Source organism: Gorilla gorilla, chromosome 4 (assembly GCF_029281585.2).
Source record: "Gorilla gorilla gorilla isolate KB3781 chromosome 4, NHGRI_mGorGor1-v2.1_pri, whole genome shotgun sequence".
NCBI lineage: Eukaryota > Metazoa > Chordata > Mammalia > Primates > Hominidae > Gorilla > Gorilla gorilla.
This window is the reverse complement of record NC_073228.2, coordinates 45,857,098-45,880,813: the sequence shown is the minus strand read 5'-3', so window position 1 is coordinate 45,880,813 and position 23,716 is coordinate 45,857,098. Positions and strand designations below refer to the sequence as shown.

The 23,716-nt window shown below is 47.2% G+C and overlaps 1 long non-coding RNA gene and 2 pseudogenes across 1 annotated transcript; 2 read left to right on the top strand and 1 right to left on the bottom strand.

The window, feature by feature from the left end:
• Positions 1 to 2,396: 2,396 nt before the first annotated feature.
• On the bottom strand, positions 2,397 to 5,599 carry LOC101140744 (UPF0450 protein C17orf58-like; annotated as a pseudogene).
• A 5,885-nt stretch (positions 5,600 to 11,484) lies between these two features.
• LOC134758452 (dead end protein homolog 1-like) lies at positions 11,485 to 13,134 on the top strand (annotated as a pseudogene).
• Positions 13,135 to 14,086: 952 nt separating this feature from the next.
• On the top strand, positions 14,087 to 22,630 carry LOC134758432 (uncharacterized). The gene is made up of 2 exons (XR_010133607.1): positions 14,087 to 14,187; positions 22,022 to 22,630. It is a non-coding gene; the product is annotated as an uncharacterized lncRNA (long non-coding RNA).
• Positions 22,631 to 23,716: the final 1,086 nt, after the last annotated feature.

Below are 23,716 nucleotides of genomic sequence, written 5' to 3'. Positions count from 1 at the left end.
GGCTAAAAGTATTTTCAATAACTGTTATGCTTCACCTGCCAAGTTCACAATCCTTGAAACCATTTCATGAAAAGTATTTTCCTATTGGTAAAGCTTTTATTCTCCTATCCAAATTCTACAGGAGGTTTAAATAAAATTGTGGCTAGGCATGGTGGCTCACGCCTATAATCCCAGCACTCTGGGAGGCTGAAGCGGGCAGATCACAAGGTCAGGAGTTAGAGACCTGCCTGACCAACATGGTGAAACCCTGTTTCTACTAAAAATACAACAATTTAGCTGGACGAGTGGCACACACCTGTAGTCCCAGCTACTCAGGAGGCTGAGGTGGGAGGATGGCTTGAACTGGGGAGGCAGAGGTTGTAGTGAGCTGAGATTGTGCCACTGCACTCCAGCCTGGGTGACACAGCAAGACTCTGTCTCAAAAAAAAAAGTGAACTTTTGGAGATATTTTCTGAAGTAAAATAATTACCTTTTTATATTCCAAATCGCCTAGAGTGTTATTTAGAGACACTAAGATTTGCTGTTGTTTGTAATCTACCTTCCTGGGATCTGCAAATAAAAGTTATTTCCCTATTTCTGTTAATTCCTTTAGGCAAACTCTACTTCTTTATGTTAAAGAGCCAACCTGGTGGCCTTTCAGATCTCTGCACACTTAGTTAGACAAAGTTACATGGTTATTACAGCTTTCACTCTTCCTGATTGAAACTATCATGATATGGCTGGGCGTGGTGGCTCACACCTATAATCCCAGCACTTTGGGAGGCCAAGGCAGGTGGATCACCTGAGGTTGGGAGTTCGAAACCAGCCTGAGGAACATGGAGACACCCCATCTCTACTAAAAATACAAAAAAAAAAAAAAAATTAGCTAGGTAAAGTGGCGCATGCCTGTAATCCCAGCTACTTGGGAGGCTAGAGCAGGAGAATCGCTTGAACCCAGGAGGGAAAGGTTGTGGTGAGCTGACATCACGCCATTACACTCCAGCCTAGGCAACAAGAGCAAAACTCCTTCTCAAAAAAAAAAGAAAAGAAAAGAAAAAAAGAAACTATTACCATAGGTCTCAGATTTCTTGCCCTTAATGTGAGAATGGGGATATTCCATGGATAAAATAATGAAGTACTTGAGGAGGTGGAGGGAAGAGCCAACCGAGAAGTATTTTTAATAATTTGAAACATTCTAAGGTACTTCTAGATACTTGGAGCGAGACACTAAAAGACTTTTCTTAGAAGATTATACCACTTGATCCAATTTGAACCAAATTCAACTAAAGAAATTAGCCATATAGATATACTTTTTGTTGTTGTGTGAGACAGAGTCTCGCTCTGTTGCCCAGGCTGGAGGGCAGTGGCACGATCTCGGCTCACTGCAACCTCTGCCTACTAGGTTCAAGCGATCCTCCTGCCCCCCAGTAGCTGGGATTACAGGCATGCACCACCATGCCCAGCTAATTTTTGTATTTTTAGTAGAGACGGGGTTTTGCCATGTTGCCTAGGCTGGTCTTGAACTCCTGGGCTCAAGCGATCCTCCCGCCATGGTTTCCCAAAGTGCTGGGATTACAGGCGTGAGTCACAGCTCCCGGCCTAGCCTTTTGACATTTAAAAATTCAACTTTGATTTGACTGGCCTGAGTTATGCCTGAGTTAATTTTTTTTATCTTAAAGAAAACTAGCTCAGAAGCTCTTCATTAGCTATAATTCTATCATGCAATAATGCATCTGACTCCCAAAAAGCAATTCTAGTAAAATTTATAATAAATTTGGACAAAACTCATTTTTGGAAAATACTCTAGAAATCTCTCAGTAGTGCTTACCATAGAACACTCAGAACCTCTCAACTCTTTATTACCTGTCTGCCCCATAATTGGAACAAATAATAGTATCAGGTATTGTAATGTTAGGCTGTTGCCTCTTGGCTCCTGTGATTCCCTAGCGTCCCATCCTGGATGTCCTTTATGTGTACAGTGCTACTACTGGGTGCCATGGACAGCATCAGGACACATTCTGACCTTCCTGAGTGCATCACCGTGAGGCCAAATAGGCTGCTCTCTCTCCAGTGAAATTCCTTCCCCTGTCTCTCTTTAGGCAGTCATCTTCATCTATGCATTAGTGGTGTCTCTGTTCACCGTACTTCTTATAAACTGAAGTACAGCCTTATCTTCTGAAAAAATACTCTCATGTCTTTGTGGACTCAGGTATAAAATCAATATTTAATTTAGCTAGTGATTAAACCTTTTTAAAACCAACTGAAAAATGTTTAGAATTCACTTGCTTGTGAGCTGTCATTGGTTAATATTGGTTCCAAGGTTTGGGGAATGAATTTGAGAAAGGCTTTTTCTCAAACCTTTAGGGCTCAAAGGCTAAAACAAAACAAAACAAAAATAAACAGGTGCATCCAAGATCTAATTTCAAGGCAAGATTTATTGCTTTACAAGCAAACATTATACTTGGTCTTAATAGAAAAATGACATCAGATACACCCAGAATACAGTTCACATTGGGATAGCTGCCAGTTCAGCACAAAACATACATTATTAGGAGCAGGGAGGCATGAAAATAAACTATATCTTACTTTTTGGTACATCAGCAACACTTTTGCCTGAAGTAAGCCCTTTAGCACTTTTTTTAAATTTATTTTTTTAATCCACCCATCCGCACACTGGCCCTTTTGTACACTTTGTTTGTTTTTGAGACGGAGTTTTGCTCTCGTTGCCCAGGCTGGCGCGATCTCGGCTCACCACAACCTCTGCCTCCTGGGTTCAAGTGATTCTCCTGCCTCAGCCTCCCTCAGCTGGGATTACAGGCATGTGCCACCACACCCGGCTAATTTTTGTATTTTTAGTAGAGACAGGGTTTTTCCATGTTGGTCAGCCTGGTCTCGAACTCCCGACCTCAGGTGATCCGCCCGCCTCGGCCTCTCAAAGTGCTGGGACTACAGGTGTGAGCCACCGCGCCTGGCTTGGTACTCTTTAAGTGTAAAATTTTAATCCTTGTCCTGGGCTTTGACCCTTGTGTTTGATCTAAATGACGTTTCATAGGTAAATGTCTTTTGACTAGTGCGCTTACTGTTATGTGAAGAATTTAAAATGTGATAGTTTGAATATAAAATCTGGTTTGATACATGATATAAAAGTTGTATATTTAAATTGAAGAAAATGTTTTGTGGACTATTTCTACTAAAGAATGTATTAAATTAAAATATTTAAAAACATGAAGCAGTGATCTGTTAACTAGACAGGTCAGTTATCTGAGCTGTGTAAATCACTGTCTGGCACAACAGTTGAATCACCTTGACACTGAGCTCAGGAGCAGCCCATTTAAGAAGCATCTTGTAAATAACAAAGTGACACCTTCGAGATTACAGTTGTAACTATGCAGGTCATTCGTAGAGTAGCTTTGGGCTCTCTTCTAAAGGAGGACCCATTACATGAAGGTAGACCTTTCATGTCTTGTTGCTGATGTCTCTTGTGCCCCAGAAATGCCAGGATGGTTGTTTCAAATGCATTGGGTATGAATTGCACCTTGAATTTGCCCTTCCCTTTTTGGGTTAAACCTTTTCACATAGCTGCTGCTGCTCCTCAGCAGTCCATCCCCTGGACAGAGGTGGCCTCTCAGGACCTGGCGCAGAGCTGTAGGAAGCTGCCCTCTCTTATGGTAGATGTGGCCCATCACAATATACCTGCTGCCTGGACAAAATAACCAGAACATTAATTCATAGCGTCTTTTAAATGCCATGAAACAGAAAATATAAGGCCTTTAAGAAATACCTAAGCTGCAATCTACTATCTTGCTGCACAAGTTGAAACTGATATTTAGTCTACAGGCAAGGTGGAAACAGTCTAGCGACCTTTAGAAGATAACCAACCCAACCAGGCCAGTGCAGTGGCTCACGCCTTTAATCCCAGCACTTCGGGAGGCCGAGGCGGGCAGATTACTTGAGGTCAGGAGTTTGAGACCAGCCTAGCCAACATGGTGAAACCCCATCTGTACTAAAAATACAAAAAGTAGCACGGGGTGTGGGGAAGGGAAAGCAATATGTAACCAGCCCACATTACAGAACAAAGGTCCTTATCACATTGTATCAGGATTTCCCAGAGCACATGCCTAGAAAGATGTGGGAGTGGGGCCGTGCGCAGTGGCTCAGCCTGTAATCCCAGCTATTTGGGAGGCTGAGGGCAGGAGAATGGCTTGAACCTGGGGGACAGAGGTTGCAGTGAGCTGAGATGGCGCCATTGCACTCCAGCCTGGGCAACAAGCGAGACTCTGTCTAAAAAAAAAAAAAAAAAAAAGATGTGGGAGTGGATATTCCCCGCTACCAACCCTCCACACACTCCCCCAAAAAAGCAGCTTTTCTAAACTCAGTTCTGTACAGTCCCTTCTGGCAATGGTGTTTGGTGGTCGCTCACTCCATTTGTCAACATCTATTTATTGACAACCCGCTTTGTGCCAACAGCTGCCGTTCTCACCCGTGGGGGTGGGGCTGACGGTGCTTAAATCACAGAGTGGCGGAAATAATACCTGTCGTCTAAATCCTAATCATGTTACAATACTGTCCCCCATCCCTCCCAAAAAAAGACTGGGCGACCCACAGCCCGGGCTGTGGCACCCACGTTACAAACGGTGGTATAAAGGACATATGCAGCGTCATTCAGCTCAGTTTCAATACCAGGTTTAAACTCTGGACACGGTTTATTGCAGCTGGAGGAGTCCAGGACTAACATGTGGACTTGGAAGAAGAAGCCGTCGGGGGTGAGTGAGGTACAGGCGGTTCATCTTGTACAGCCCGTCCCGATCCACCAGCAGGGTCACCAGCCAGATGCCCGCGCCCAGCATGTCCACGTCATGCACTATCCCGTTCATCGCTGCTTCCAAAAAACAGTTTGGGAACCCCAGTTCCTCTCCCAGTCCCCGGGCGTTGGTTTTTAGCAACAGCGAAACGGCCCGCATGGGTCTGGCGCTCTGGGATCTCGCGTGCAGGATTCTCCGGGACTCGAAAAGGCTCGCGGGGCGGCGGCGCGGCGGCCGGGCTCACCGATTTCGCGCTTGCAGAACGCCTCTCGCCCGTCCATGCCCGCCCGGCAAGCGCAAGCGCAGGGCTCGGCGCCGGGCTCCGCGTCCCTCCGCGGCTGACTGAGGCCGAAGCTGAAGCTGAGGCGCGGCGGCGGCGCGGGCGGTGAGCCGGAAGCCGGCACGACGGCGCGCGGCAGGTTGGGGTGGGCAGGGCCGGCGGGGCCCTCGGCGGCGCGCGCGAGCGGCCGGGCGGCGGGGAAGCGTAGGGCCCGTGAGCGCGCGCGTCTCGGGGCTTCCTCTGACGCGGGCCCGCGGCGCCGCAACGCGCGGTTCTCGGCTTGCGCCAGGCGCGGGCCTGTGGACGCGTGTGCTGCCTCGCGGAAGGTGGCCCGGTTGTCAGCCGGCGGCTGAGGCCTGGGCGCCCCCTCCCCAGATCCCCGCTCCGCTCCCAGGGCTCCGCACTACACCGATCTTACTTTTTCTCTCCACCGGAGCTTCGGGGGATGATCCGACGATTAAACAGAGGAGCCAGAAAGCTCTAGCTGTCATTTTTGCAGACAGGGTTCCCAGGCTCTAAAAGTGAGCCTGGGCTTTTGCTTGCTTTCTCTCCCCTAACCCCTTCTCCACACCCGCGTCCCCGTTCATGCTGAGGGGCAGGGGCAGCCTTTGGGGAAACGGGAATCACTCGCTGAGCAGACCATTGGAACAAAACCGAGCCGCAGGGATTTCTCCCTCTTCCTTCCTAAGGGGGACGAGCACATGGCCTCGCAAAGTTGTCCCCGAGAATATCTGTCCTGTGATCTGCAGGCGAGGATAGCATCACAGCCTAAACTTTAAACTCGTGTGCGTTTGCGCGCTGCGGTGGGGGCAGCAGAGGGTGGGGTGACAAGTGCGGAGAATAAGGGTGTTTCGGGACTGAGGGACTGAGTGGGGGAGAAAGAGTGATGGCCGCCTTTTTCTAGATTAGGTCAACAACAAATAGGAAAATAGTGCTTAAGACAGCGTGGGTTTGTGGAAGGGAGGAGATTCCAGATGACAGAGAATGTATCCTGGAATGTGTGTGTTAGGCAATTTCTAGAGACACCAAGTCACTGCTTCCTAAGTTTAGTAAAACTGTTTCATTATATATGACAGCTCACTGTAACCTCTGCCTCCCGGGTTCAAGCGATTCTCGTGCCTCAGCCTCCCAAGTAGCTGGGATTACAGGCATACGCCACCATGCCAGGCTAATTTTTGTATTTTTAGCAGAGACGGGGTTTCACCGTGTTGGCCAGGCTAGTCTCAAACGCCCGACCTCAAGCGATCCACCCGCCTTGGCCTTCCAAAGTGCTGGAATTACAGGCATCAGCCACGACGGCCGGCACAGAGGTCTAATTATTAATCAGAAGGTTGCCTGTTGAGGCCGGGCATGGTGGCTCATGCTTGTAATCCCAGGACTTTGGGAGCCTGAGACAGGAGGATCTCTTGAGCTCAGGAGTTCAAGACCAGCCTGAGCAACATGGAGAGACCCTGTCTCTACAAAAATACAAAAATTAGCCGGGCATGGTAGCTCACGCCTGTGGTCCCAGCCACATGGGAAACTGAGGTGGGAGGATCGCTTGAGCCTAGGAGGTGGAGGTTGCAGTGAGCCGAGATCGTGCCACTGCACTCCAGCCTGGGTGACGGAGACCCTGTCTCAAAAACAAAAAAAAAAAAGAAAGAAGAAGAAGAAGGAAGAGGAGGAGGAAGAGGAGGAGGAGAGGAAGAGGAAGAAGAGGAGGAAGGAGGAGGAGGAAGGAGGAGGAGAAGGAAGAGAAAAGAAGAAGAAGGAGAAGAAGGAGAAGGAGGAGAAGAAGAAGAAGAGAAGAAGAAAAGAAGAGGAAGAAGAAGAAGAAGAAGAAGAAGAAGAAGAAGAAGAAGAAGAAGAAGAAGAAGAAGAAGAAAGGAAGTTTGTCCGTTGAGCATTAAATCAAAGAAGAGAAATTTGCCAAACTGCAGCTGAAGGAGGTGGGTTAATCTACCCTCATTCAGGTGTTGGAGGAGTGAATTATCTTCTCCCTCCAAAAGAGCAAACCTCTACAGCCACTGCAAAGCTTGGGTACACCAGAGTCAGGTTCTCCAGACTAGACAGGCCCAGATAAACACTAGTCAGATAAACACTAGTAAGTTCATGCCCTCGGGGCCCTGTTCATAGATGTCCTCAGATCCCCTTCTTTCACGTGCTCTTTCTTTAAGTCAAGTGGAATAAAATTCACTAGGCTTAAGATTTCTCAGTTACAACCACATCTCTGACATACAACCACATCTCTGACATATATTCAAATCACCCACATCCTGCTGGGGGTGTTCCCAAAACTCTTCTGTTGCAGGAATGTTGTGAATGCCCTGAAACCCACACCGTGAAATGTAGAGACAGAGAGCAAGCTGGATGGTTCCCAGGGGCTCCCAGAGGCTCCTGGGGTGGCAACAGCTGGAAGAACTCACCAGAGTCCAGTGCTGGGTCTTGGGCAGTGTCTGGCTTGCAGCCTTAGAAATCACACTAATGGTGGAAGGTACAAAGAGTTCAAAGAGACTGATCTATGTAGCTAGAATGCCAGTTTATTAATTTACAATGAGAAATCAACTCAGAAATGCAACTCACGTCAGCCTGGGTAGCATTCTTTTTCTATAAACAAGCCACACAGGAAGCCAAGTTATCATCAGGGTGCTTGGTAATATAAACCAGAGCCCAGGGAGTTTGTCACCTGATTGGAATGTTTAACAGTATTGGTTTCTCACAGCCTAACGTGTTCATCTTTACAATAGGTGTGTATACCTGTCGGGAGGAAGAACCCAAGAGACCAACTGGCAACTTCCTTGATAATTTCTGGTATTTTGAGTGTATGTTTCTGCTTAGCAAATATTTATTGAGCATCTACTGTGTGTTGTATAATAAAGAATTTGTAGGCCAGGCTCGGTGGCTCACACATGTAATTCCAGCACTTTGGGAGACTGAGGGAAGCAGATCACTTGAGCTCAAGAATTCAAAACCAGCCTGGTCTCTACAAAAAAAAAAAAAAAAAGTCAGCTGAGGTGGTAATTCTAGAGAATTTGAATTATCCAGAATGACTCACAGAACTCAGGATAGCATTTTACTTACAATGAATTGTATTATTATTTTGTCGGTTCATTATTTTATGTTTATTTTATCTTATTTTAATAGAGATGGTGGGAGCCAGATGCAGTGGCCCACACCAGTAATCCCAGCACTTCGGGAGGCTGAGGTGGGCAGATCACTTGAGGTCAGGAGTCCAAGACCAGCCTGGCCAACCTGGTGAAACCCTGTCTCTCTCTCTCTTTTTTTTTTTTTTTTTTTTTTGTGAGACAGAGTCTCACTCTTTTTGCCCAGTCTGGAGTGCAGTGGCACAATCTCGGCTCACTGCAACCTCCACCTCCCAGGTTCAAGCGATTCTCCTGCCTCAGCCTCCCAGGTAGCTGGGATTACAGGCATGTGCCACCACGACCTGCTAATACTGTATTTTTGGCAGAGACGGGGTTTCTCCATGTTGGTCAGGCTGGTCTCAAACTCCTGACCTCAGGTGATCTGCCCGGCTCAGCCTCTCAAAGTGCTGGGATTACAGGCGTGAGCCACTCTGCTCGACCTTTTTTTTTTTTTTTTTGAGACAGAGTCTGGCTTTGTCACCCAGGCTGGAGTGCAGTGGTGTGATCTCAGCTCACTGCAACCTCCACCTCCTGGGTTCAATCAATTCTCCTGTCTCAGCCTCTCAAGTAGCTGGGATTATAGGCACACACCACCATGCCTGGCTAATTTTTGTATTTTTAGTAGAGACGGGGTTTCACCATGTTGGGCAGACTGGTCTCAAACTCCTGGGCCAAGTAATCTGCCCGCCTCAGCCTCCCAAAGTTCTGGGATTACAGGCGTGAGCCACTGCACCGGGCCCCATTTTATCTTCTAGCTCTACAATTATTTATTTGTTTGTTTGTTTGTTTATTGAGACAGGGTCTCACTGTTGCTTAGGCTGGAGTGCAGTGGCAAAACTCTATCAAGGCTCACTGTGGCCTTGACCTCCCGGGACTCAGGTGATCCTCCCTCCTTCGCCTCCAGAGTAGCTGGGACTACAGGTACCCACCACCAAACCCAGCTAACTTTTATATTTTCTGTAGAGATGGGGTTTCACCATGTTGGCCAGGCTGGTCTCCAACTCCTGGGCTCAAGCTAACTAACCTCCTTGGCCTCACAAAGTGCTGGGATGACAGGCATAAACTACCATACCCGGATTTCCTTGTTACTCTAGGAGACATTCTGGAACTTGTACATCACCCGCTGATTTCATTTTCAGTGCCATCAATTCTGCTTTTTGCTCTGTCCAATGAGGATCTTCCTTCCTTTCTTTTTTCTTTTCTTTTCTTTCTTTTTTTTTTTTTTTTCCGAGACCGAGTTTTGCTCTTGTTGCCCAGGCTGGAGTGCAATGGCTTGATCTCGGCTCACTGCAACCTCCGCCTCCCGGTTCAAGTGATACTCCTGCCTCAGCCTCCCAAGTAGCTGGGATTACAAGTTACAGGAATTCTCACAAAAGTACAAGGAGAAATAGTCCTTATGAAGAAGGAAATTATAAAAAGGGAATAGACTGAAATGAACAAACAACAGGATGAACAAAAAAGGAAGCTGACTAATAATTCCTGAGCTTTTAAATCCTTACTGGGGCCAGGCGCAGTGGCTCACGCCCTTAATCCCAGGACTTTGGGAAGCTGAAGCGAGCAGATAGCTTGAGCCCAGGAGTTTGAAACCAGCCTAAGCAACATGGCAAAATCCCATCTCTATTAATTAAAAAAGAAGAAGAAGAAGAAGAGGGGAAGGGAGAAAGGAAGGAAGATCGGCCGGGCGCAGTGGCTCACGCCTGTAATGCCAGTACTTTGGGAGGCTGAGGCAGGTGGATCACCTGAGGTCAGGAGTTTGAGAGGCCCGGCGCAGTGGCTCATGCCTGTAATGCTAGCACTTTGGGAGGCCAAGGTGGGTGGATCACTTGAGGCCAGGAGTTCAAGACCAGCCTGTGCAATATGATGAAACACCGTCTCTACTGAAAATATAAAAATTAACCAGGCATGATGGTGCTCGCCTGTAGTCCCAGCTGCTCAGGAGGCTGAGACAGGAGAATTGCTTAAACTCGGGAGACGGAGTTTACAGTGAGCTCAGGTGGCACCACTGCACTCCAGCCTGGGCGACAGAGCAAGAACCTGTCTCAAAAAATAATAATAATAATAATTGTCTTTAGGATTCTTTGTCAACATTATTTGAGGTATGTTCTGCACATTTTTAAGGGGAAAATATTTTTACTTTTATTATTAAACATTTAAAAAGTTATGGAGAATAATGTAATGAATACCTGCATAAGTATAACCCAGTTTTATCAGATCTTAATATTTTCCCATACTTGTTTCTTTTTCTTCTTCTTCTTCTTTTTTTTTTTTTTTTACTGGTTAAAAAATTACAAATATAGCCAGGCACCATGGCTCGGGCCTGTAATCCCAGCACTCTGGGAGGCCGAGGCGGGCAGATCACCTGAGGTCAGGAGTTTGAGACCAGCCTGACCAACATGGAGAAACCCCGGCTCTACTAAAAATACAAAAAATTAGCTGGGTGTGGTGGTGCGTGCCTGTAATCCCAGCTACTCGGGAGGCTGAGGCAGGAGAATCACTTGAACGCAGGAGGTGGATGTTGCAGCGAGCTGAGATCGTGCCATTGCACTCCAGCCTGGGCAACAGAGCAAGACTCCATCTCAAGAAAAAAAAAATTACAAATATAGTTTGTAGTAACCATCCTCCAAATAGCCAGTCCCCAATGGCCCCCACTTTCTGGTATTCACATCCCATGTAGTCTCCCCTACCCTGTAGCAGGGTTGGTCTGGGAGACTGATAGCCTATGGAAGAAGTGATAATATACACTTCCAAGATTAGGTTACAGAAAGACCGAACTCTTTTTTTAAAAAAATTTTTTTATTTCCATAGGATATTGGGGAACAGCTGGTGTTTGGTTACATGAGTAAGTTCTTTCGTGGTGATTTGTGAAATTTTTGTGCACCCATCACCCAAGCAATATAGACTACACCCAATTAATAGTCTTTTATCCCTCACCCCCTTCCCATCCTTTCCCCCTGATTCCCCAAAGTCCACTGTGTCATTCTTATGCCTTTGCATCCTCCTAGCTTAGCTCCCATTTATGAGTGAGAACGTAGGATGTTTGGTTTTCCATTCCTGAGCTACTTCGCTGAGAGTGATAGTCTCCATAGACGGGGCACGGTGGCTCATGCCTGTAATCCCAGCACTATGCGAGGCCGAGGTGGGTGGATCACCTGAGGTCGGGAGTTTGAGACCAGCCTGACCAACAGGGAGAAACCCCGCCTCTACTAAAAATACAAAATTAGCCAGGCATGGTGGCGCATGCCTGTAATCCCAGCTACTTGGGAGGCTGAGGCAGGAGAATCGCTTGAACCCGGGAGGCGGAGGTTGCGGTGAGCCAAGATCCCGCCATTGCACTCCAGCCTGGAGAACAAGAGTGAAACTACGTCTCAAAAAAAAAAAAAAAAAGAGAATAGAGAGCCATGCAGTCCAAGCGGGATTGTGAGCTGTGGTGTGAGAGGGTGAAGCCAGAGAACAAGGCGGCGCTGGAGGCGTGGGTCAGGGAGACAGTCATCGCCTGGTGCAGGTGAACGGGCAGAGGAAGTATGGCGGGCCACCCCCAGGCTGGGTGGGCAGCCCGCCGCCGGCTGGGTCAGAGGTGTTCATTGGGCGGCTGCCTCAGGAAGTGTACGAGCACCAGCTTATCCCGCTGTTCCAGCGCGTGGGCCGCCTCTACGAGTTCCTCCTGATGATGACCTTCAGCGGCCTGAACCGCGGCTTCGCATATGCCCGCTGCAGCTCGCGGCGCGGCGCGCAGGCCGCCATCGCCCGCTGCACAACCACCCGCTGCGGCCGTCCTGCCCGCTGCTCGTGTGCCGCAGCACCGGGAAGTGTGAGCTGAGCGTTGACTGCCTGCCGCCGAATCTGACCCGCACCGCGCTGCTGCTCGCGCTGCAGCCCGCGCTGCAGCCGCTGGGTCCCGGCCTGCAGCAGGCGCGGCTGCTGCCCAGCCCCGGACCGGCGCCCGGGCAGATCGCTATGCTCAAATTCAGCTCGCACTGGACCGCTGCCATGGCCAAAAAGGCCCTGGAGGAAGGGCAGTCACACCTCTGTGGAGAGCAGGTGGCTGTGGAGTGGCTCAAGCCAGAACTGAAGCAGCGACTTCGACAGCAGCTTGTGGGTCCCTCCTTGCGGTCCCCACAGCCAGAGGGCAGCCAGTTGGCCTTGGCAAGGGACAAGTTAGGGTCCCAAGGGGCTCGGGCTACCCTGCAGTTGCTATGCCAACGAATGAAGCTGGGCAGCCCTGTGTTCCTCACCAAGTGTTTGGGCATAGGACCTGCTGGCCGGCACCGCTTCTGGTACCAGGTGGTGATTCCTGGGCATCCGGTGCCCTTCAGCGGCCTCATCTGGGTTGTGCTGATCCTAGATGGCCGGGATGGGCATGAGGTGGCCAAGGATGCTGTGTCTGTACGGCTGCTGCAGGCACTCAGTGAATCTGGGGCCAACCTCCTGTGGTCTGCTGGGGCTGAGGCAGGTAGCACGGTTAAACAGTGACTCCATTCTCTCTCCACAGGCAGCCCGAATGCGCATGCAGAGCCTGTGTCAGGCCCCAACCCAGCAGACCTGGGTGGCCACTATCTGACCCCCAAAGGTGGGGAGGGGCATGGGCCCAGGCCCATCAGCCTCCCTGCTGGGACAGGGACCTATGGCACCTGGGGGCAGCTTAGGGTTGGCTTAAGTTGTGGTGATGGGCCTTGCCCTCCCCCTCCCAGTCCAGGGTCCAACCTGACCCAGTTATCTTCCATGGCCATTCCTTGTCCCACCCCCACCCGATCATACCTTCCCCCCTCTGCCACAGCTTAGCATGAATCTTCTTTATTGTCCTGATTTGTCCTGTTTGTTGGTTTTTATTTGTGGGGAAGGGCAGCTGAGCCAAAAGGGTCAGAAATTCTGCCCTTCGCCTCCACCACATGGCATTCTGGTTTTGGTTTCTGTATAGTTTTGGGTCTTTCTATGCTGGTTGTATTTATACTAAACCCCTGGTTAGTAAAAAAAAAAAAAAAAAAAAAAAAAAAAAAAAAAAAAAGGCCGGGTGCGGTGGCTCATGCCTGTAATCCCAGCACTTTGGGAGGCTGAGGCGGGTGGATCACGAGGTCAGGAGATCGAGACCATCCTGGCTAACATGGTGAAACCCAGTCTCTACTAAAAATACAAAAAAAAAAAAAAAAAAAAAAATTACCCGGGCATGGTGGCAGGCGCCTGTAGTCTCAGCTACTTGGGAGGCTGAGGCAGGAGAATGGTGTGAACCCAGGAGGCAGAGCTTGCAGTGAGCCAAGATTGCGCAACTGCACTCCAGCCTGGGTGACCGAGTGAGACTCTATCTCAAAAAAAAAAAAAAAAAAAAAAGAATAATAGTCTCCAATCCCATCCAGGTTGCTGCAAATGCCATTAATTCATTCCTTTTTATGACTGAGTAGTATTCCACTGTATATCTATACCACAGTTTCTTTAGCCACTCATTGATTGATGGGCATTTGGGCTGGTTCCACATTTTTACAATTGTGAATAGTGCTACTATAAACGTGTGTGCAAGAATCTTTTTCGGCCAGGCGCGGTGGCTCGCGCCTGTAATCCCAGCACTTTGGGAGGCCAAGGCAGGCAGATCACAAGGTCAAGAGATCAAGACCATCCTGGCCAACATGGTGAAACCCCGTCTCTATTAAAAGTACAGAAATTAGCTGGGCATAGTGGCACATGCCTGTAATCCCAGCTACTTGGGAGGCTGAGGCAGGAGAATCACTTGAACCCGGGAGGCAGAGGTTGCAGTGAGCTGGGATTGTGCCGCTGCACTCCAGCCTGGCGACAGAGCAAGACTCCATCTCAAAAAAAAAAAAAAAGAATCTTTTTCATATAATGACTTAGAAAGACTGAACTCTTACCTGGGCTGTGTGTGTTCTCTCTCTCTTTTAGTTCATTCACTCTAGCTATGTGGGGAGGACATTCAGGCAGTCTATGGAGAAGTCCAGGTAGTAAGCCAATGAAGTCTTCAACCAATATTCAGTGAGGAACTACAGCCTGCCAACAACCAGTGAGTGACCTTGAATGCATATTTTCTCCCAATTGAGTCTTCAGATAAGAGTGCAGCCCCAGGCCATTGCTTGACTGAAACATCCCAAGAGAACTGAGCAGAACCACCTAGCTAAGTCCCTCCCAGATTCCTGACCCACAGAAAGTGTGATATAATAAATGTTTTTTGTTTTAAGCTGCTAAATGTTGGGGATAATTTTTTTTTTTTTTTTTGACATGGGCCTCACTCTGTCGCCTAGGCTGGAGTGCAGTGGTATGATCATGGCTCATTGCAGCCTCAACCTCCAAGGCTCAAGGGATCCTCCCATCTCAGCCTCCCAAGTAGCTGGGCTCACAGGTATGTACCACCACACCTGACTTTGGTGTTTTTTTTTTTTTTTTTAAGTAGAAACAAAGTCTTGTTTTGTTGTCCAGGCTGGTCTGGAACTCCTGGGTTCAAGTAATCCTCCCTCTTCAGGCTCCCAAAGTGCTGGTATTACAGGCATGAGCCACCATGCCTGGCCCAATTGTTAAATCTTTTTTTAATTTTATTATTTTTTTCTTTTTTGTTCAAAGTGTTAATTTTTTTTTTTTTTTTTTGAGACAGAGTCTAACTCTGTTGCCTGGGCTAGAGTGCAGTGGCATGATCTCGGCTCACTGCAACCTCCGCCTCCCAGGTTTAGTTCAAGCAATTCTCCTGCCTCAGCCTCCCAAGTAACTGGGATTACAATCACGTGCCACCACACCCAGCTAATTTTTTGTATTTTTAGTAGAGACAGGGTTTTGCCATGTTGGCCAGTCTGGTCTTGAACTCCTGACCTCAGGTGATCCACCCTCCTCGGCCTCCCAAAGTGCTGGGATTACAGGTGTGAGCCACCATGCCCAGCCTAGTGTTAAATCTTTATAACAACATAAGTACGAGGTTGAGACTTATTACCCTGTTTTACAGATGAGTAACTGAGGCACAGAAAGGTTGAGTTACTTGGCCAAGGTTATACAACTAATAATTACAGGATACCAAAACCGCTAGCTTCTGCCAGTGCTCTTAATATAAGGTTGAAAGAAAAAAGAAGAGAAAAGAGCCAATTAACATAAAACATAGCTGTTAGAAGCCTCCTTCTACAAATGGCCATGAAGTCTAAGTTGATAATCATAGCCGCCTTCTTCCACCACTTCTTCCAATCCCCTTTCGAAGGGTTCTGTGCCTCATAGGGACACTCAATACTTTATTCCATAAGACCTGACTTCTTGGTGGTCTTGTTTTTATTGGGTTGCTCTACTTTTCCATTAACCAGGTCTTAGGGTCAAGAGCCTGCTAAGATGTGTCCCCAGTGAATTCTTGGCTTTCAGACATAGCCTCCTTCCTCTACTAAGTAACAGAGCCATTTTCCTCTTGCTAATCATAGGTAAAGAGGCTAGTTCGGTGATGGTTTTAGTTAGCTCAGGCTGCTATTACATACTGGGTGGCTTAAACAACAGACATTGATTTCTCACAGTTCTGGAGGCTGGGAAGTCCCATATCAGGGTGATAGCATGATTGGGTGCTGGCAAGGGCTCTTTTCCTAGCTTGCAGATGGCTGCCTTCTTGCCATATCTTCACTTGGTGGACAAAGAGAAGAAAGGCTCTCTGGTCTCTTCTTTTCTTTTTCTTTTTGTTTTGAGACAGAGACTCTCAGATGCTCTCTCTGTCCAGGCTGGAGGCTGGAGTGCAATGACATGATCTGGGCTCACTGCAACCTCCACCTCCTGGGTTCAAGTGATTCTCCCACCTCAGCCTCCCAAGTAGCTGGGATTACAGACTTGTGCCACCACGCCCAGCTAATTTTTGTATTTTTAGTAGAGATGGCTTTTCACCATATTGCCCAGGCTGGTCTCAAACGCCTGATCTCAAGTGATCCACCCACCTTGGCCTCCCAAAGTGCTGAGATTTCAGGGGTGAGTCACTAGGCAGACCACCTGGTCTTTTCTTTTAAGACACTCATCCCATCGTGGGGCACTGTAAGCCTAATTACGTCCCAAAGGCCCCACCTTCTAATACCATCACATGGAGGTGAGGGCTTCAACATAAGAATTTGGGGGCCGAGGCCGGGCGCGGTGGCTCATGCCTGTAATCCCAGCACTTTGGGAGGCTGAGGCGGGCAGATCACAAGGTCAGGAGATCGAGACCATCGTGGCTAACACGGTGAAACCCCGTGTCCACTAAAAATACAAAAAATTAGCCAGGCGTGGTGGAGGGCGCCTGTAGTCCCAGCTACTTGGGAGGCTGAGGCAGGAGAATGGTGTGAACCCGGGAAGCAGAGCTTGCAGTGAGCCAAGATCATGCCACTGCACTCCAGCCTGGGTGACAGAGCGAGACTCCGTCTCAAAACAAACAAACAAACAAACAAAAAAACAACAAAAAAAGACAATTTGGGGGCCGGGCACGGTGGCTCATGCCTGTAATCCCAGCACTTTGGGAGGCTGAGGTCAGCAGATCACCTGAGGTCGGGAGTTTGAGACCAGCCTGACCAACATGGAGAAACCCCATCTCTACTAAAAATACAAAATTAGCCGGGTGTGGTGGCGTATGCCTGTAATCCCAGCTAACTCAGGAGGCTGAGGCAGGAGAATCACTTGAACCTGGGAGGTGGAGGTTGCAGTGAGCAGAGATCGCGCCACTGCACTCTAGATTGGGCAACAAGAGCAAAACTCCATCTCAAAAAAAAAAAAAAAAGAATTTGGGGAGGATACAAACACTTAGCCCATAATAGTAGCCGCCTTCCATCCTTATTGATTCAGCAGCATGAGGAACTTTAAATGGCCAGCTTCGGCTGGGCAAGGTGGCTCATGCTTGTAATCCAAGCACATTGGGAGGCCGAGGAAGGAAGATCACTTGAGCCCAGGAGTTCCAGAGCACTCTTGGGCAGCATACTTGCCCATAGTGTAAAAATTAGCTGGGCAGGGCTGGGTTTGATGGCTCACACCTATAATCCCAGCACTTTGGGAGGCCGAGGTGGGTGGATCACCTGAAGTCAGGAGTTTGAGACCAGCCTGGCCAACATGGTGAAACCCCACCTCTACTAATACAAAAATTAGCTGGGCATAGTGGCGTGCGCCTATAATCCCAGCTACTTGGGAGGCTAAGGCAGGAGAATCGCTTGAACCCAGGAGGCAGAGGTTGCAGTGAGCTGAGATCGCACCACTGCACTCCAGCCTGAGTGACAGAGATTCTGTCAGAAAACAAAACAAAACAAAACAAAACAAAAAAAACAGGCGCGGTGGCTTATGTCTGCAATCCCAGCGCTTTGGGAGGCTGAGGCAGGCGGATCACAAGGTCAGGAGTTGAGACCAGCCTGGCCAACATGGTGAAACCCCGCCTCTACTAAAAAAAAAAAATTGCCAGGTGCGGTGGCACATGCCTGTAATCCCAGTTACTCCGGAGGCTGAGACAGGAGAATCGCTTCAACCCAGGAGGTGGAGGTTGCAGTGAGCCAAGACCGCGCCACTGCACTCTAGCCTGGGCAACAAAATGAGACTGCGTCTCAAAAAAAAAAGAAAAAAAAAATTAGCTGGGCAAGGTGGCATGCGACTGTAGTACCAGCTACTCAGGAGGCTAAGGTAGGAGGATCTCTTGAGCCTGGGAGCCTGGGAAACAAGAGTGAGATTCTGTCTCAAAATAAATAAATAAATAAATAGATAGATAAATAAATAAATACAATAAATGGCCAGCCTCGGCTTCCAGTTGAATAAAACCATAATAGTATTTCCTGATCTACACATTTCTTCCTTTGGCACTAGGACCTCTGGACCCACTGAGTCCCGGGTCCCTGGCAAGGAAAGCAAAAATTCTTCATGTGAATTATTAGGGGCCACAGTGGGAAGAGCCACTCCCATCTCCTCTCCTCGGTTCCTGGACTCATTCTAGCATGGTCTAAGTCTAGGAACGGCAGTGCTAGCAGAAGTCCCGCAGGCAAGGGAGGCAAATCCACACCCAGAACACGGGTCTGTCGTTGTGAGGATGAGGCACTGTCCTTACACCCCAGTCTGGTCCTACAAAAAAGGATGGCCTCTCAGGGTGCGACCTTCACCTTGGAGCAGCGCCCTCTGCTGGCCGCCTGTAAGATCTGTGGCCACTTGCATCCCCCTTCTAATCTTCCCCTACCTCTGTTGGTTCAAATCATCTCTCAGTTTATTAATCCTTGGAAAGAATTACATAGCGGTTATTCACAGCTTGTAAATTACAATAGAAAGGTTCCTTTCAAATGGTAGAGTTGCACTAAAGAGGAAATTGGGTTTATAAGAAAATGGAGGCAAAGAACTTAAGTTTTAAGAAAAAGCACTTCAAAACAGAAGGGCAAATGGAAAAGGGGGATATAAAACAAACCAATAAAAATACCATCTGAGGGTGTTACTGTCCAAAAGTAAAGAATAAGATGCATCACTAAGCCCTTTGCACTCGTGTTGACTTCGTAAGTAAAAATTATTACTTAGAATAATAATAAGTGGTGCATACTACATTCCCTGTCCCTCTTCTAGACTTTTTTTTTGTAGAAGAATCAGAAAACAATTTACTAACCTCCCTGTTTGATATTAAAAACTCAATAGGAAGGTTTTTAATATTTTCTGTCAGTACAAGTTGAACTTGATTGTGTCAACTGAAACCCTAGAGGTTTGTGTATCAGTAGAATGCAAGAACATTGTTAAAGTTGCTTACAATCTTTTTTGTTTTCCTTTCCATTCCATTGTATCAATTTTTTGAGTAACTTTCAAATGGCTAGAAAATGGTCTTTTTGCTTTGCCCTTTTATAGCTGAAATAACCAGCTCCATTCTTTTCATGAGTAGTAAGTTGATATATTTATTTATCAGGTATCTTTCAGTTGTCACTAAATACTGTAGTTTTCTTGTGTTGTATGGAAATTATAGTTCAATTATTCTAATGTGATGGAGTGCAACAAGTCATTGTAGAACTTTTCACCTGTTAATGTTGAAGTTATACCTCTGAACTTCTGCTGTGGATATCAAGGAAATAATAAAGCGAAAACCCTAAGACATTTGAAAAAAAAAAAAACTCAGCCTGGGAAACATGATGAAAACCCATCTCTACAAAAAATACAAAAATGAGCCGGGCATGGTGGCACACGCCTGTATTTCCAGCTACTTGGGAGGCTGAGGCGGGAGAATCACTTAAGCCCAGGAAGTGGAGGTTGCAGTGAACTGAGATTATGCCACTGCACTCCAATGTGGGTGACAGAGCAAGATCCTGTCTGAAAAAAAAAAATCAATGAATCAAAGAATGGTGACCCTAGTAAATACCTGATACTTTATTTATTTGGCTCAATGAAAATAAAAAAGAGAATTTTATGCAAAAATTTCAGACAACTGAATTTTGCCAAATGATTCCATTTACTAAGGATTCCATCTTTGGTTCTAATGTAGTATATATTCCCTGTGGAGGAAATGGATTTCTCCAAATAACTGGATCCATAGTCATGTAATGCTAGTGGGGACAATCACCCCAGCTTAGATACCATCAAATGAATTCCAACATATGTGGGCTCTCCCATTATTTGTCTTCTCACCTGCCAGCCTGCCTCTCTTGGCAATGCTAGGATTCCAGAATCAGGCCCTAAGCTCAGCAAGGGCCTCCATGAGGGCCATATTACACCCTAAGATTCCCAGATGTCTATTTGGAACCACCTTTGACTTACTCCCTTATTTTGCCCCTGAAACTGCATGGGGACAAAGAAGAAATCATAAAAACAGGGATAATGGATATGGCCCTAAGTATTTTAATGTGGCCTATCAATAGTGTTGTCATACCATCCCTGTTTACCAAGCCTTTATGGCAATTTCTTCACCTTGATACTGTTGACATTTTCGGCTGGTCATCATTTTTTTTATGGGGGAACTGTCCTGTGTGTTTTAAGACGTTAAGCAGGCCGAGTGAGGTGGCTCACACCTGTAATCCCAGCACTTTGGGAGGCTGAGGCGGACTGATCACCTAAGGTTGGGAGTTTGAGACCAGCCTGACCAACATGGAGAAACCCCATCTCTACTAAAAATGCAAAATTAGCCAGGCGTGATGGTGCATGCCCATAATCCCAGCTACTCGGGAGGCTGAGGCAGGAGAATCACTTGAACCCGGCAGACAGAGGTTGCAGTGAGGCGAGAGCGTGCCATTTCACTCCAGCCTGGGCAACGAGAGCAAAACTGTGTCTCAAAAAAAAAAAAAAAAAAGATGTTAAGCAGCGTCCTTGACCTCTGCCCAGATATTGCCAAATGTCACTTGGGGAGCAAAATTGGCCCAGTTGAGAACCACGGGACTAAAGTAAGCAGAATTATCAGGATAAAACAGACAATTCACCTCTATCATACCAGAGTTTTTTGTTTGTTTTTTGAGACAGGGTCTTGCTCTGTCACCCAGGCAGGAGTGTGGTAGTGTGATCATAGCTCACTGCAGCCTCAAACTCCTGGGCTCTCAGGAGGCTGAGAAGCAGTGAGTCACAATTGTGCCACTACAATCCAGCCTTGGCAACAGAGGGAGAACCTTTCTCAAACAAACAAGAGGAAGAAGAGGAAGAGGAAGGAGAGGAAGAGGAGGAAGAGGAAGAGGAGAAAGGGGAAGGGAAGAGAAGGACAAGGAGAAGGAGAAGAAGAAGACTCTGGGGCTCAAGCCATCCTCCTGCCTGAGCCTCCCAAAGTACTGGGATTACAGGTGTGAGTCACTGAGCGTATTAGTCAGGGTTCTCTAGAGGGACAGAATTAATGGAATATATACAGGAGTTTATTAAGTATTAACTCACAGGATCACAAGGTCCCACAATAGGCCGTCTGCAGGCTGAGGAGCAAGGAGAGCCAGTCTGAGTTCCAAAACTGAAGAACTTGGAGTCCGATGTTGGAGGGTAGGAAGCATCGAGCATGGGAGAAAGATGTTGGCTGGGAGGCTAAGCCAGTCTCTCACATTTTTCTGCCTGCTTATATTCTAGCCTTGCTGGCAGCTGATTAGCTTGTGCCCACCCAGATTAAGGGTGGGTCTGCCTTTCTCAGCCCGCTGACTGAAATGTTAATCTCCTTTGGGAACACCCTCACGGACACACCCAAGATCAATACTTTGTATCCTTCAATCCAATCAAGTTGACACTCAGTATTAACCATCACACTGAGCCCGGCCAAAGCTGGACTACTTGTAAGCTTTTGTCTGGAACCGTGATTTGGGAGCAAGTGGCCCAAGGACGATGAAAACTATCAGAGGTGGCTGGGCACAGTGGTTCATGCCTGTAATCCCAGCACTTTGGGAGGCAGAGGTGGATGGATCACTTGAGGTCAGGAGTTTGAGACCAACCTGGCCAACATGGCAAAACCAGTCTCTACTAAATATACAAAAACTGGCCAGGCATGGTGGCTCACGCCTGTAATCCCAGCACTTTGGGAGGCCGAGGCAAGTGGATCGCCTGGGGTCAGGAGTTTGAGACGAACATGTTGAAACCCCATCTCTATTAAAAATATAAAGAACTAGTCGGGCATGGTGGCAGGCTCCTGTAGTCCCAGTTACTCGGGAGGCTGAGGCAGGAGAATTGCTTGAACCCGGGAGGTGGAGGTTGCAGTGAGCCGAGATCATGCCACTGCACTCCAGCCTGGGCAACAGAGCGAGACTCCATCTCAAAAACAAACAATCAGAGGCGCTGACTGCAGTGACAGCCATCCGGCTCTGACAGTTCCTGTGCTTCCAGCTTCTTGCTATTTCAGGGGCTCTGGTCTTGATTCTTGCAGGTTCCCAAACCTGGTCCTACAGCTCCCCACCTCCTGTCTCTTTAGAGGTTTAGTGGGCGCCCCCTCCCCTGTATCTTTCTAGTGAGTTTTAATGTGCTTTGCTTAGGTAGGGCTGGTTTGTTTCCATTGTTGGCAACAAGAAGGAATTGGTCAAGGAGTCTAAGAAGTTGTCTGGAGAACCAAGAAAAAGATTTCCTGGAAGCATAGAAAGAGTGCGTTTCCGGAAGAAAGATTCATCAAGAATTTCAAACATCAGGGCCAAGTCAAGCAGGACAAGAACTGAAAGGTGCTCCTCAAATTTGCCTATGAAGAGGCCACTGCTGGGGAGGAGTGTGTCAGGCGGCAGTGGAGGGAGGACAGCAAGTGTAAAGGAGACTCTGCAACCTCCACCTCCCAGCTTCAAGCACTTCTCGTGCCTCAGCCTCCTGAGTAGCTGAGATTACAGGCGTGTGCCACCACACCTGGCTAATTTGTGTATTTTTAGTAGAGATGGGGTTTCCACACAACTGGAATACTACTGAGCAATAAAAAGGAGTGAACAGTTGTCCCTCGGCGTCTGCAGGGGATTGGCTCCAGGAGCCCCTGCCAACACCAAAGTCCACAGATGCTGAAGTCTTTTCTATGAAATGACATAGTGTTTGTATATAGCCTTAGGTATGCTTTAAATACCTAATACAGTGTAAATGGTATGTAAATAATTATACTGTATTTTAAATTTTCTACTGTTTTTATTGTCTTACAGTTATTTTATATATTTCATTTTTTTCAAGTATTCTCCATCCATGTTTAGTTGAATCCATGGATGAGGAACCTGCAGATATGGAGGGCCAGCTGTAGTGATGGGTGCAGCAACATGGATGGCAGCATAATTTCAAAAAATAATATGATAAGTGAGGCCAGGTGAGGTGGCTCACACCTGTAATCCTAGCACTTTGGGAAGCCAAGGCAGATGGATCACTTGAGGTCGGGACTTCGAAACCAGCCTGGCCAACATGGTGAAACCTCGTCTCTACTAAAAATACAAAAATTAGCCAGGCGTGGTGGCATGTGCCTGTAATCCCAGCTACTCAGGAGGCTGAGGCAGGAGAATCACTTGAACCTGGGAGGTGGAGGTTGCAGTGAGTCTAGGTCATGCCGCTGCACTGCAGCCTGGGCAACAGTGAGACTCCATCTCAAAAAAGAAAAAATTATGCTAAGTGAAAGAAGTCAAATACAAGAGGCTACATGCTATATGATTTCATTTATAAGATATTCTGGAAAAGGCAAAACTATAGGAAATCAGATTAGTAGCTAACAGGGGGTGACGGTGGGAGGAGGTGATTGACTACAAAGGGACACGAGGGACCTTTTTGAGGCGACAGAAATGCTTTATATTGGGAATGTGGTGGTGGTTATGTAACTATACATTTGTCAAAACTCATCAAATTGTACACTTAAAAAGGGTGAATGTTAGTATATGAAAATTATATCTCAATAAACCTGACTTAAGAAAATAATAAAACAAACCTAAAAATGCAACAAGGTGAAAATAAGTCTAAGAAAAAAATAACTTACAGTTTTTCCAGTTCAACGGTCATCATGAGAATGTTCTTAAGTGTTGTAAGTGGGACTTGCGTTGTTCCCACGTCTCTGAAGAAGAAAGCCGAAACAGTCATGATATGAACCCCAATAAAAAATTCTGTACTTAAAAAGGTAATTCAAGGACATGTGATTACTTCAATTTTGGCTTCCCTATAAAACAAGCCAGTTCAACAGTTTATTTGCCACAAAATTCCAGAGAGCTCTTATTAAAGAAATTAAA